This window comes from Tympanuchus pallidicinctus, unplaced genomic scaffold (genome assembly GCF_026119805.1).
Source record: "Tympanuchus pallidicinctus isolate F22 unplaced genomic scaffold, pur_lepc_1.0 scaffold22, whole genome shotgun sequence".
NCBI lineage: Eukaryota > Metazoa > Chordata > Aves > Galliformes > Phasianidae > Tympanuchus > Tympanuchus pallidicinctus.
The window spans coordinates 35,798,777-35,811,408 of NW_026294739.1; the positions used below are offsets into that span (position 1 = coordinate 35,798,777).

At 34.7% G+C, this 12,632-nt stretch overlaps 1 long non-coding RNA gene across 1 annotated transcript in view; it reads left to right on the forward strand.

The window, feature by feature from the left end:
* The window catches only part of LOC128081900 (uncharacterized), a 61,272-nt gene that overhangs the window by 12,037 nt on the left and 36,603 nt on the right, over positions 1-12,632 (forward strand). The window lies entirely within an intron of this gene.

The following is a 12,632-nucleotide window of genomic DNA, read 5'->3' on the forward strand; positions in this document are numbered from 1 at the left end:
ATGGAAAAGCGAGTTAATCCCAAAATAGCAAAATAGTTCAGACAGTTAATATGCAAGCCTTGAAACTCCCAGCTAGTTATAATGAAGGGTTGAAGAAAATGAAGTTTAGAGTTAGCTAAAACACATAAAATATTTTCCAAGTGACTTCAACTCTGTGTCTGATCATATTCAGTTTGTTTAGCTTCCCATCAGATGCCCAGTAATGTTTGTATCCAATAGAATGTTAAGAGTGTTCTCACAGTATACCAGTTATTGTTTCATTTTAAAATGTACAGAAAAGATGAAAAGATGCTGTTCTTCCCATTTTCCTATCTCCTAGGGTACTTGCCTGTTAATTTTTAAATAATGAACTCTTCTGTTTCTTCCTTTACCTGTGTTCCCTTCTGGTGAATGTTTTAAGTCTTTATTTCCTTTTTCTTTCATTTCTTTCATTTATTTAGCTGTATTTGGATGCACAGTGAGTGCAGGTATCTGTTGCATGGGGGGGAATAAAACCCAACAGACTGAACTGTTATATTTTTTTCAAAAAAATTTTATTTTTATTAATTAAAAACAGTAGAAAAAGTCCAAACCCCATATCGACTAAATTTGAATGTTCAGTGAAACTGCAATTTGCTCCATGTTCATCACAGGAAAATCTGCTTAGGTTTTCTCTCATCCAATGTATTTGAAGCTTGACTAGCAAAACTCTGCTATTGCCATGGCTTGTAGTAGATAGTGTTGTTTAAAGGATTGTGGGTTTGGCAGGTTCATATATATATTCTTCTGCACTGTCATGACTGTATGAAAGTCCACTTGATTTAGTTCAAAGCTGCAGAAACTTGTTGATATTTAGGCATTATTTTAATTGTTGAGTAGCTCTAGAATGAAACACTTTTGATTTTTTTCTTCAAATGATATCAAATAAGTCATAAATGTCTTCAAGAATGTTGAAAAAAATGAATGCGAAAATGTTCTTGTTTTTCCAAATTTTACTTTGAAAACCAATACCCTTTTCCAGCCCTGACTTCTGGTCTTTTACTCAGCAGGTTGAATTTAATAGCTTTTTTTAAATAATATTGCAGCCAGCCAGAAGAGAATTGTACTTTTTTTTTTTTTTAAGGATTCTAAGTCTGTAAAGATAGCAATTTCCATGGATGTTCCTGTTTTCTTTTTTAAAGTAGTTATATAATTTATTTAAAGCATGAGCACCAGGTATTTCTGTATATGTCCAAAAGAGACTATTTACTGATCTCAGTGAATGAAAACTCATTCCCTTTGACTATCAGAACCACTTTCACTGTTACAGTTGTAGAAGACAGTAATTAAAATATGTTTAATATAAGACACCCTCATTTTGAAGCTGCCTCAGTTTGCAGCCCTAAGGGAAGGCAAGTAATTAAGTTTGGAGGCAGCACTGAAGCAAAGACAAATAATGATTTGGACAGCACTAGCATAAAGGAAGGCTTCCATTAGGTTCTAGAATGCTGTTTTTGACCCTTAGTGGATATACTGCTTGAAGTGCTTTTAATTTCATTAAATGTTAATGTTGGGTATTTTAAATAGGAACAATAATATTAAACCATGGTTACTCTCCAGGATGTCCATTCCATGCTACAAAAGTAGTGCCTTTCAACTCAAGAGCCTGATTGGAATTGACTATCAAAGTTTCTCCAATAGCACTCCCCTCCACCATGCATACAAACCAAAACTTGTTGCAAGAGCAGACAATGAAGTCTCTTTGGATGGAATTACATACAGCAATTGGAGTGATCAGTCAGTGGAGTAAGTAGAGTGTTAGACAGTAGGAAAATGAGCAGAGAAAGGTGAACCTGACTTTGGAAATTAATATTTCTGTGGGCTAGGTAAAATGGGCAGTTATGTGATTGTAATTTCAGAGGTATTTAAATACCCACCTCTGAAGCTAAAATTTGGGGATCTTGATACTTGCAATTATGATATAATGAAGATAAGTATATGACTGCGTCTGAAAAATTCCTTTTTCCAAGAATTGGTGGCTCTGTTTTTCTCTTCACAAACCATTGAGAGTTGGAATGAAGAATCCCAGAATGACTGTCTCATTTCTGTTGAGTTCTGCAACTTAGATTCTGTTGTTTCCTGTATGTTAACTGTGATGCAATATCTGCTAGCAATGTGGGTGTATGCATATAATGTGTTTGTAGGCATAAATTTCTTATTTCACCGACTGATGTAAATTAAACTAAATCTGCTCTAGGAATCTTATGTTGTGTTGTCATCAGCAGAGGTATGTATATTTATATTTTTCCAGGAAGTCCAGCAGTATTGGTTACACTAAACATCAGGATACTTGCACTGTAGCAATATTTTCAGCACTATTTTGTTCAAGCTTCAATTTGCAATATTCTGTTAGAAGAGGAATTCTTTCACACAACCTCAGTAAAACCAGTTAACAAATTTGATGTGAAGAGTCTGAGAGGATCCTTATCTTGTTGAAGAAAAACTTGTCTCAGGTCTTTTTTGTGAAAAAGAACAGAAATAAACTCTATGCTCCTGGGCAACAAGTCTTCTCAATGAAAGAATTTCTATTGCTTATGAATTTATGTGAGCTTTTGCTGAAAATGTTGTTTACTGCATTTCTTGTACTCACTTGTTGTCAGTAAGCTGTTGTGTGAGAAAGTGCTTTGGGACGTTCTGTCCATAAAGAGGTACAATGCAGGACTAAATTCTGTTTTATTTGATTCTCTGAAATGGTGCAATTCATTTTTAGTAAATACTGTTGCCAAAGTGATCTAAAATCATTGTTTAAGCATCTGACGACGTCAATACAACACACTTTTGAATATTTAATCTGAATACCAAAAGGACATAATAGGAGACTGTATTGGTAGGGATGGTCAGAAAATGTGATGAATAATGTTTTTCAGGGGCAAACAGTATTCACTGCACTTAAGAAACTTCAGGATTTTCTGTTCATTCTCCCCACTGTTGTCAGTGAATTATTTTTCTTAACAAGTTTTGCTAGGCAAAACATAATAAAGTCAGAAAGCCAGTGGCATTACAGGGGCATAGAATTTGCTTGTACATTAGAATTATTCTAATATTTTAATGTGTTGAAGTGCTGGAAGTTGTGTGAACTTTTTAATCTAATACCTTGTGTTTTAATGGGTCACAGATGCATATCTGTTATATTTCCAGCTAATGTTCAAGATATAATGAAAGTGCAACTGGGGTGGTAAAGAATTGAGTGAAAGGATAAGGAAGCAATTTCACTCACATTCCTTTTGTTTCAGAGATTTCAGGCCAGAATGTTTCTTTTTCTCCTATCTATTTAAACATTTTTATCTTTATGAGCTTGCCTGTTAGGCCTGCTCCAGAATGATTCTTCATGTTCCTTTGTTACTGTACAGACTCAGCATTGTGATATCAACTTTGATCTCAGAGTTGGTAACTGCATTATTAGTTCCAAAGGCTGATTTTTAAGTATATATTTCAGTATCATGACTGTCTGACATTCCTGTATTGTTGTTTATGTTATATGTGATAAGATCAGCTTACTGTGATAAATATTTTGGAAAGACTCAAGAAAAGATGCAAAGGAATACCTGGGGTATGTATTCTAAATATACTGCCTAGAAACCAAGCATAAAGGGAATCTTCAGTGGTTACTATGTCCTGTACTTGGATGGCAATGAGAAACTATCAAGGTATAAAAGAGAATAGATTTTGGATCAATGACTAAGCAGTTCTAGAATAAGTGTAGATAAAAGAAAACTACTATCAACTCTTTAGTATATATTGCTTCCTCTTATCATTATACCGTATACCTTCATGAGCTGTGCTAAATTTCTTCTTGTTACTGTTGTATTCGATATGCTTCAAGAATATTTAGTTATATAAAAATAGGCTGTATTTTGTTGACATTTTGCACCATTTCCCAGTATGGTGCTACCAGTTTCCCAGTAATGAAGTGGTTGCATTCAGATTTCTCTGCCTTTGGGGAAGTTAGCATTCTGAATCACGTTTTTCTTTTTTTGTTGGTTTTTTTTTCAACATGAGGCTCAACCTTCAGCACAAGGGATAATGATTTTGTCAAAGTTTAATAATCCCAAGTTTTTTTTCCAATTCCTTAGGAATATGACTGAAAAGGTACAAATGAGAGGTATATGAGCAGAATGTTTGCCTTTTCTCCATCCCTGAGAAATAGGTGAAATTGCATAGCATTTCCTTTTCTTATGATCTATATAGATCTAGGTATCCTTTATTGGTACTTTACCATCATTGGAAATTAGTAGGTCTGTGGAGTTGGTTTATGGAAGGATGACAGTAGGGAAGAAAGGGATCTAATAGACTGCTGTTTCTACCACTAATTTCCTGAGCTCTCTAAAGCTTAGTATTTATTGCCAAAACTTGTATTCCTCATTGGGTACCAGACTTCCAATGTTCTAGTGTCCCGTGGGAGAAGAATGAGCAGTGAGAAAGTGGAGTTTTGAGAGACAAAAAAAAAAAAAAAAAATGTCTGCTGTTCTGAATGCTTTTTGGGTTGAAAGTAGTTGAATACTACTTTGAGTGAAATGCTTTGGAAGTTATCTCTCAGTCAGCTTAGTGATTTCATATAGCAGGTGAAGTCTCACAACCCCATTTGCACTGGGGTTCACTTCTTCCATCGTAGTTAGGGAAAGAACTGCTGCTGCTTTTTTTCTTATAAAAGTTCATTAAATGGAATTGTGCTGTTACAGTTTTAATGAGATTGAGAAAAGGCATGTATTTGTTTAAGGAGATGTGAAATGTACACGTATAGCACACATTCTTTTTTGAAATCAAGTATGTATAGCACTGTAAATGCATCTAGCTGCTGTAGGGGAATGAAGGAATTGTTTCAGGTACACTTAATATGTTTATACACTTAAATCTAGTGGTTTACTGCAAATAATACATTATATAGGAAAGACACATTTAGCCCCGGTTAATGTGTTTATCTATGGGATAACATTAAATAACAGTGGCATGATTGATACATAAAAATGTCTTTTGAAATGTCAGATTGATCTTAGCAGGGGAAGAACGGTGTGTAAATTAGTAGTCAGATGGAAACGTAAAGAAGAAAAAGAATACTCACACTTCAATATTAAAAATTAGAAGTAGACTTATAGGTATAGGATGTAATTCCATGTTGAATAATACCTTCCATCTTGGTTGATTCTGTGAACAATAAAGAATTTGTGATGCTGGACAAAGGAAGGGCACCTGATATTGTCTGCTTGTGCAAGGCCTCTAATACAGCTATTGAAGTTTAATAAGAATTTCATTTGATACTTCATATTTACAGTGTATTTAAAGACTTCCTGATATGATACAATTTATTTTTTTTCTGGAAGAAACAGTAACTGGCATTCTGAATATTGCATAAACACCATATTGGAGTTAAACATTTAGCAATAGGCCTCTCTTTCATAAAACAATGGTCTTTGAAATTCTTAGCTCTTATGTGTGAAGCATAAACTCTTAAAGCCTTTAAATAAAGTTCCTTAGAAAGGAACTTATTGTTTGTTGTTTTTTTTTTTTTGTTTAATGCTATGTTTTAAAACTGAATATAGAATGTCCAGATGTAATGTGGTCTGTGAAAGCACATGAAATTTTTTTGTGTAATCTCATATAATCAATTAGGCAACCTCACAAATACATTGACTTTGGGTGGAAATGATCAACTACAAATATATCCTTACATTAACAGTATTCTCTCTTATAGAGGGGAAAAAAAAGATAGGTGATCCTTTTATATTTTATCCACTGGATAGTCATTTCCCCTAGTAATGCATACGGAGCAGTGCTTCTGTGTAAGGTTTACTGATCTTGAAAAAATACGCAGAGGTGAGCTCAGATTCATCAGTTTAATAGAGAGGTTCTCATGTTACCAGAGGTGGCTGGCCGGTAGAACCTCTGCCAAATTCCAGCGATGACCAACCAGTATAGTGTCTGCCCTGGGATTACCTTTAGCCACACTGGTGGTGGCTGGCCAGATGTCTGCACCATCTCTTGGTATTGTGGCCATATATACATCAGTAGGAGACAGTAAAGCATCATGTATCAGGATAAGCAAGGTTACTTGTAGAAAGCAAGGAGAATTAGTTATAGCTACAGACCTGTTCCTGGCAAGCAAGTTTCTCACAGACAAGTTTCTTCCAGCTGCATGCGGAAGCTAGAGGTGGTTTACTTGCATTCCCAAGCTAACACACTCTTTTCCTGTGGCTAGTCACTGTTTGGGCAGTGATCTGTGTTTTTCTGCACACCACACTGAATAATCCACTTGTGCCAAAGCCTTGTGGTCCTTGTGTATGTATCTTCACAATAATACTGTTCTTTTTGACTGGTATTTCTAGTTTTCAGAACAATTCCATTCACACTGCCACCAGTAAAGTCTCAGAGCTACAGATTTGTTGTTTGCTTCTTACTATTCCTCTGCATCATCGGTGAGAGCTGATGCAGTGAATGGCCTGTCTTTGGTACAGGGAACACAGAGAACTATTGCTGCAAATGGGTCTACTTGTCAGGCTTTTTGTAAACTGAGAAGGGGTTCTCAATCAAGGCATAAGGTTACCTAACAAATGATTTCTCAATACCAGAGCTTTTGCTTATGAAATACTTTAAGAATATCCACAGGGAAAATCTTTGGTTCTGTAGCTTCATGTTTAGATTACAGTAGTTGGAAGTTAATTAGCCCTGCTAGCCCTTTTCTTTTAGGCTAATTAGTAAGAAAGCTGGATATAAAATAAGTCAGTCATTTTGAGAGAGAGAACCTCACCATTTTGTACATAACAGTCCCTTTGGAGGGTATTATCTCCATAATGACCATAGGATGCTCTCTCTTCTGACAGAACGTAGTTCTGCAATCTCTGGACTCATTTAAACGATATCTTAGTCATTAATGATTTTAGGCCTAGCTGCTTGCGATTGCCAGATGAAAACACATGACACATTGTTTAATTATGCAATGATCAGCAGCCTTTACATTTTAATTAGGAAGCCACTGTAATGAAGCCGTCCCACTTTACATATGGCTTATTGGGCTGAAAGGTCTTCTTCACTAATTGGTTGTTTGGAAATGTAATTTTGACATAGCAATGCAGGTAGACTTGCCTTCTCTTCTAATATGTTTCCTGATCTTTTTTTGATTTGGCTAATTAGTGCTAATAATTTAAAAGCTGCTTGGCATTCCAAAACTCCCACTGTTTATGATGTGTATAGTAGTTTTGTTAACAGGTTTTAGTTCTGTTAATATCTGGTGACATACTGCTAGCATCTACTCACAGTTGTCTTTGGTTTTGGCAGACTACAGAAACTTTAATGTCACACATTTTGTCCAGTTAACTGTGTGTGAAAGAGATTCCCGATGCACTGAGTTTAAAGATCTGTGCTTTAATAAGCATTTGCTGTACTCTTTTGAGAAAGTGGCATTGAAAAATGCATGACTTGTTAAAAATCTTAGTGATAAATTCATGAATATATCTGCAAGATTGCTGAGGTCTCCAATGTAATGAAAGTCTGTCCTTTTCAAATCCAAGCTGTCTTGTTTGGTTTTTTTTTTTTAAAGAACAGTCTGTTCCTTCCATCAGAGTTTTGATATTATTTGATAAGTAAAAATTAATTTACAAGTAAAGAAACAAATAGGTAAAGTTTCAATCTTCTACCGCATTTTTTATGATGTAAGATAAGCAGAAACACTTCCTGACTTGCTCCACCAGTCCAGTCTGTATGCTATATGAAGTTCTCTTATTCAGTGGTTCATTTTATTTGGAAAAATAAGTGCATCAGTGTTTATTATTGGGCTGGTACTTAGCACTGTGTCCTTTTCCCTTTAAAGGTAATTATGCTTACTTGCAGGTAATACAGGGTATTTAATTCAAATTGACTAACAGGAGATCTGATAATTTTTGAGGGACTTTATGATGTAATGAGGGATGTATGATCCATCTCCCTGCTTGTAAGGAAGATGATTTCCTCCAGCACATGCTTTGATGGTTGTATAAACATCTCTTCAAGAGGCTTGTGTTTCCTCCCACATCTTGACTTCACAGTTCCTGATATAAATACTTGAGGAAGTACAGAGATGGATCCTCTGTGCTATAGGATTCTGCTGGATGGTGCTGTAGGAATGGTCATGTTGAAGTAATAAACAGGATGCAAACTGGAAAAGTAACAGTGACTCCTGTGACAGATATTCGTGTTGTTCTGTCTAAATAAGATAATATCTTGTATCTTCTTGTGTATCACAAAATAAATGGATGAGTATGTGATACACAGCATTGAAAATTAAACTTTCTGTAACTTCATGAAAACAACTTGCTGGGAAGGAATTTACAGTTGTTTAAAAATGTCTTGTATTTTTTTTGACGTGAAGGTTTTAATAAGTTCTCCTACTTTAATCTTTTTAATTCTAAGCACATTTGGTTTCTTAATAGCTTGGACACTGATAAACATAATTAAATTGAAGAAACTTAAGTATTTGAGAAGCTTAAGTCTTTAGAATACAACTAAAGCCTGAAGGAGTTTACTCTGATTTTCTTTTTTAGACACCAGCTTAGAATGTATCTAAATTCAGTAAATGGCGACTTAAAAATCTTCCCTATAGAATAAGTTGCTTCTACTTTTAAACTCTACCTTTATAATAAAAAATACTGTGTCAAAATATCCTGTAGAATTCTTCTTTGCTTCTATTCTTTTAAAATCAAGTAGGGTGAAAATATCTTCTAGAGTAATTGCTTGTGATTGCATGCCATGAAATATTTTCTCGTATCAATCTCTTAGCAGCAGTTTAGCAATTGAAATGTATGGATTTTTCTGGATGTACTAGTTAAATTACATTTAATGTTGTTGCTTTAAAAAATTATGTAAATCTTTCTCTTATTTGAAGTCGTCAGGGATTCCATTCCTGACGTAAACTGAAGTAATAATTCTGCCATGCGCTCTTCTTTGCTGGCTTTGTATCATCTAGTTCAGTGCCTGGATCAGTCTTTTGCTTTAGGAAATACCTGAAAGTCTATAGCATATTTGCCATATTGTCCAGATACTGCATGTAACCAACATTCAGCCTCATAGATCCATCAGGTGAACACTTAACATGAGAAAATCAGCTTTCCATTCAATCTGCTATGCTCATCCACAGAAAATATTTGGAAATATTAGGTATTTAGTTTCTGAGAAGTAGTTAAATTCTACCTTTTGTTGTTATACAGACTTAAATTTATCATGTAAAAAGAATGAGATTGGAATTAGCATTAAAACTAGCCTGAGAGCGTTAGAGAAACCTTGAATGTTTTCATATTTTACTAAGAAAGATGTTTCACGTTACAGAATTGTCCTTGATATATCTCAGAATGAGCATATTGGAGCTCATTTATCCTGAGAAGATTTTTGGTCATCAGGATGGGGGGGGGGGGGGGGAGCTTCTAACAGATCGGGATGCTCTGCTGGAGAGTCCTTGTATGGAAAGATACATCTGTGGTTTCCTGAAAATTAAAATTCCACACTCTGTTACTCATCAAAGAATCTACTCCTGGCAAAGAAAAGACTCCTTTATTTCTTCATGTGAATGACAAAATGTCAGCTACCACTCAATGTACTTACTGCCTCACTACCTCATTCTAAGTCGAACACTGCTGGTACTAAACTGCCTTTTTACTAACTCGGTTAAGGTAAAAGAGCAGTGGTTAGCAAATGTGGTCAATTAAAGATTATTTTTATTGTTTGAAGATGTGAGCCAATTAACTGTCCTAAACAGGTGAGATAATTGACTTCATGTTTACCCAATTAAATATTTTAAGCAGTGACTATATTTTTCTTTTAGCACAGCTCCCCTTAGCATAACAAAATGTGACAAAATAATTTTGCTATGCTGATTACTTTCCTTGCACAGAGCGCTGCTATATTGCTGCAGTTGCACATGGAGACTGCCTTTCTGCCTTTTATTTTGTCTGCTGTTCTCTCAGGAGAGATGGAAGTACATGTTGATTCTAAGGGAACCTATAGTGTTGACTTTTTTTTTTTTATACAGTATTTTACATTGCATTAAATTTAAAGTAAAGAATAAATATCATTTATAGCTGGGGGGGGAGTGGAAACAAACTACTTAATATTCTAGTGGGCATACAATGAAAATTGTTTTAACTCTTGTAAGCACATGTAAAACATTACTAATTATTCAAGCATATTTCATTTAAGTGCATTTTTAAATGATAAATTGAGAAACTGACTAAAAAAACCCTGAAAATGTACTTCTACAAGAAGAGAGGCAAAACTGGCAGATAAGTCATGTTAAAACTTGATTAAAAACTGGAATTCTGAAATTTAACATGATACAGGATAGTTTTGGAAAAATATGATAAAACAGTTGAAGGTAATTGCTACTGAGATCCTTCCTAGGGTGATATTAATCATTCTTGTAATAGATCTCAAGAGCACATTCTCATGTAGATCACAACCAGCAGAGGAAGAGCCCATCCTGTACAGATGTGTCATAGTGTAAATTACAACTTTACAGCTGAACTGACTACTTTCTATGATTTTCTTAGAAAGCCATTAATGCTGACCAAAATACAGTGAACTAACAGTAGCACATCTAAAGCAGAGTAAACATGAAAAACTCAACTGTTATTGGAGCAGGGTTAAAAATGAGGCCTGATTCTGTCCCCTTAAAAGTAAGCTGTTAATAGGACAATTTCAGTGTGAATTCCTAGCTGTATATTTTTTCCTTCCTTGAACTTCCTTGCTTGACAAAAGATATTTTTTCTCCAGTCATAGTTTAAATAAATTAATGATTTATTCTGCATACGTACAAATATTAATTTGCCTCGTAGTGACAAGTACTGGTGAGTTACAGAGATCCTCAATGGTTGTGTAACTTTGAAAAGCAGGTGAAATTTTTATATTTCAAGATGCGTTAAGCAGAGGTTAGGTCTAGAAGACTGGTTCAGGAGGAGATTACAAGTTACTACTTTTCTACTTTTTTACTGTATTTAAAAAAAAAAAAATAGTGACCTTATAAAGGAAAATGCTATTACTAGAGGTGGCAATAAAATAATACCAGAGCTCATCTCTTCTGTGTTAATGAAGATATTAAAGAGGAAGTCAAAAAATTGCATGACTATCTTTTCAATGCAGTATTTTGATCCCATATTCAACAATTTTTGAAAAACATACTTAATTTTAAGAATATGCTTCAAGTCCTTTTCAGACTTAAATAAATTCCTCAGGAGTTTCTGCATAGCCTTGGCCCTGCATATATGCTCATATTTTTGTTTCTCTAGTCAGAATCTCACTGTTATTTTAATTGGTGTTACTTTTTGAATGTAATCCTCATCCATTTCAGCAGAAAATTAACGTGGGAAGCATAATCATAAACTAATTATTTGTGCATTTCTTGTACAACTTAGGAACTATTTGCTGAATCCTAATTTAAAGAAAATGGACGTTTTTCTAAAATTATTTTAAACAAATACTGAGGTTCTATAATGTTATACTATACAACTTTTGCTGGGTTGGTTGACTTGAAGGTTTAGTAAATCTCTAGCAGTAAACAAGCATGTTGGACATGTTTTTTGATGAACTTCAAAGATTTAAGCACTCAGCTTTAATTACTGATGGTTTTAGCAACAGCACAATAAAGATAGGCTCCTGCTTCTCTAAATCAAAGAAATGTGACTGAGGGCCTTCTGATCCAATTGTTCTCATTTAGTTCAGCTCTCACAAACATGGTTGTAAAATATTATTGTTGCTTGAGCTGGCATGAAACACCATTGTCATCAATCAAATGGAAAAAATTAAAAGTGTGAGAATCAATACATAACACAAAAGTGGTGGCTTCGGCCACTTCATCAGTTACATTTACTTTCTGATTTTGTTCTCTGACCACCCCTTTTTCTATCTAATTTCTACTTATTTATTTTATGAGTTTAAATAGGTCATTTTGCAATCTGATAAGGCTTAGCTGCTGAGGAGATGAAAGGATGAAAGGAGTGCTTCCCAACCAGGATCACTCCTGAAAGGCACTCTTACTGTATAACATTCAAGTGCTAATGCTACTCAGCAAAGCTCTGTACCTTTTAGTTTTTTGGTAATCATTTTTTGTTTCCTTGTTCGATACAATTATGCACACTATATTTAGTAGTTATGACTGTGTGCCTTGACAAGATTCCAAGATTTTGTGAGACCCTGCTATATGGGAACATTCAGATCAGTGAGGCAGGTTTAATGGGCAAGTTGGATGGAGCATAAGGCCAGCTGGTGTCAGCTGCCTCTTAACTATGGTAATGTGAATCAATCACTCAGCATGGCTTTTTTTTTGTTGGGATTTTTTTAATCTTTCCAGTCTCTTACCAATCAAAATTATTTACTGGGATTTAAAGGGACAGCCTTATATGGAAGGGAGAAGCTGAAATGTTCCCTGCTATCCTAATTTAAGCTTCTGTTGAATAGGTAATCTTCAGCCAACAACCAATACCAGCTGACACATCCACTGTCAGAAAGATAATTCAAAGAAACTTGATGGAAAAAAAAAAATTCTTTTTTTTGCTGCAAGAACTCTCTGTGTAGACTCCAATGCATGGTCTATGCAATATCAGTTGATTTTATTTAGTTTTAGTTTCTTGCTTTCTTTCTCATTTATTTATTTTTAAGCA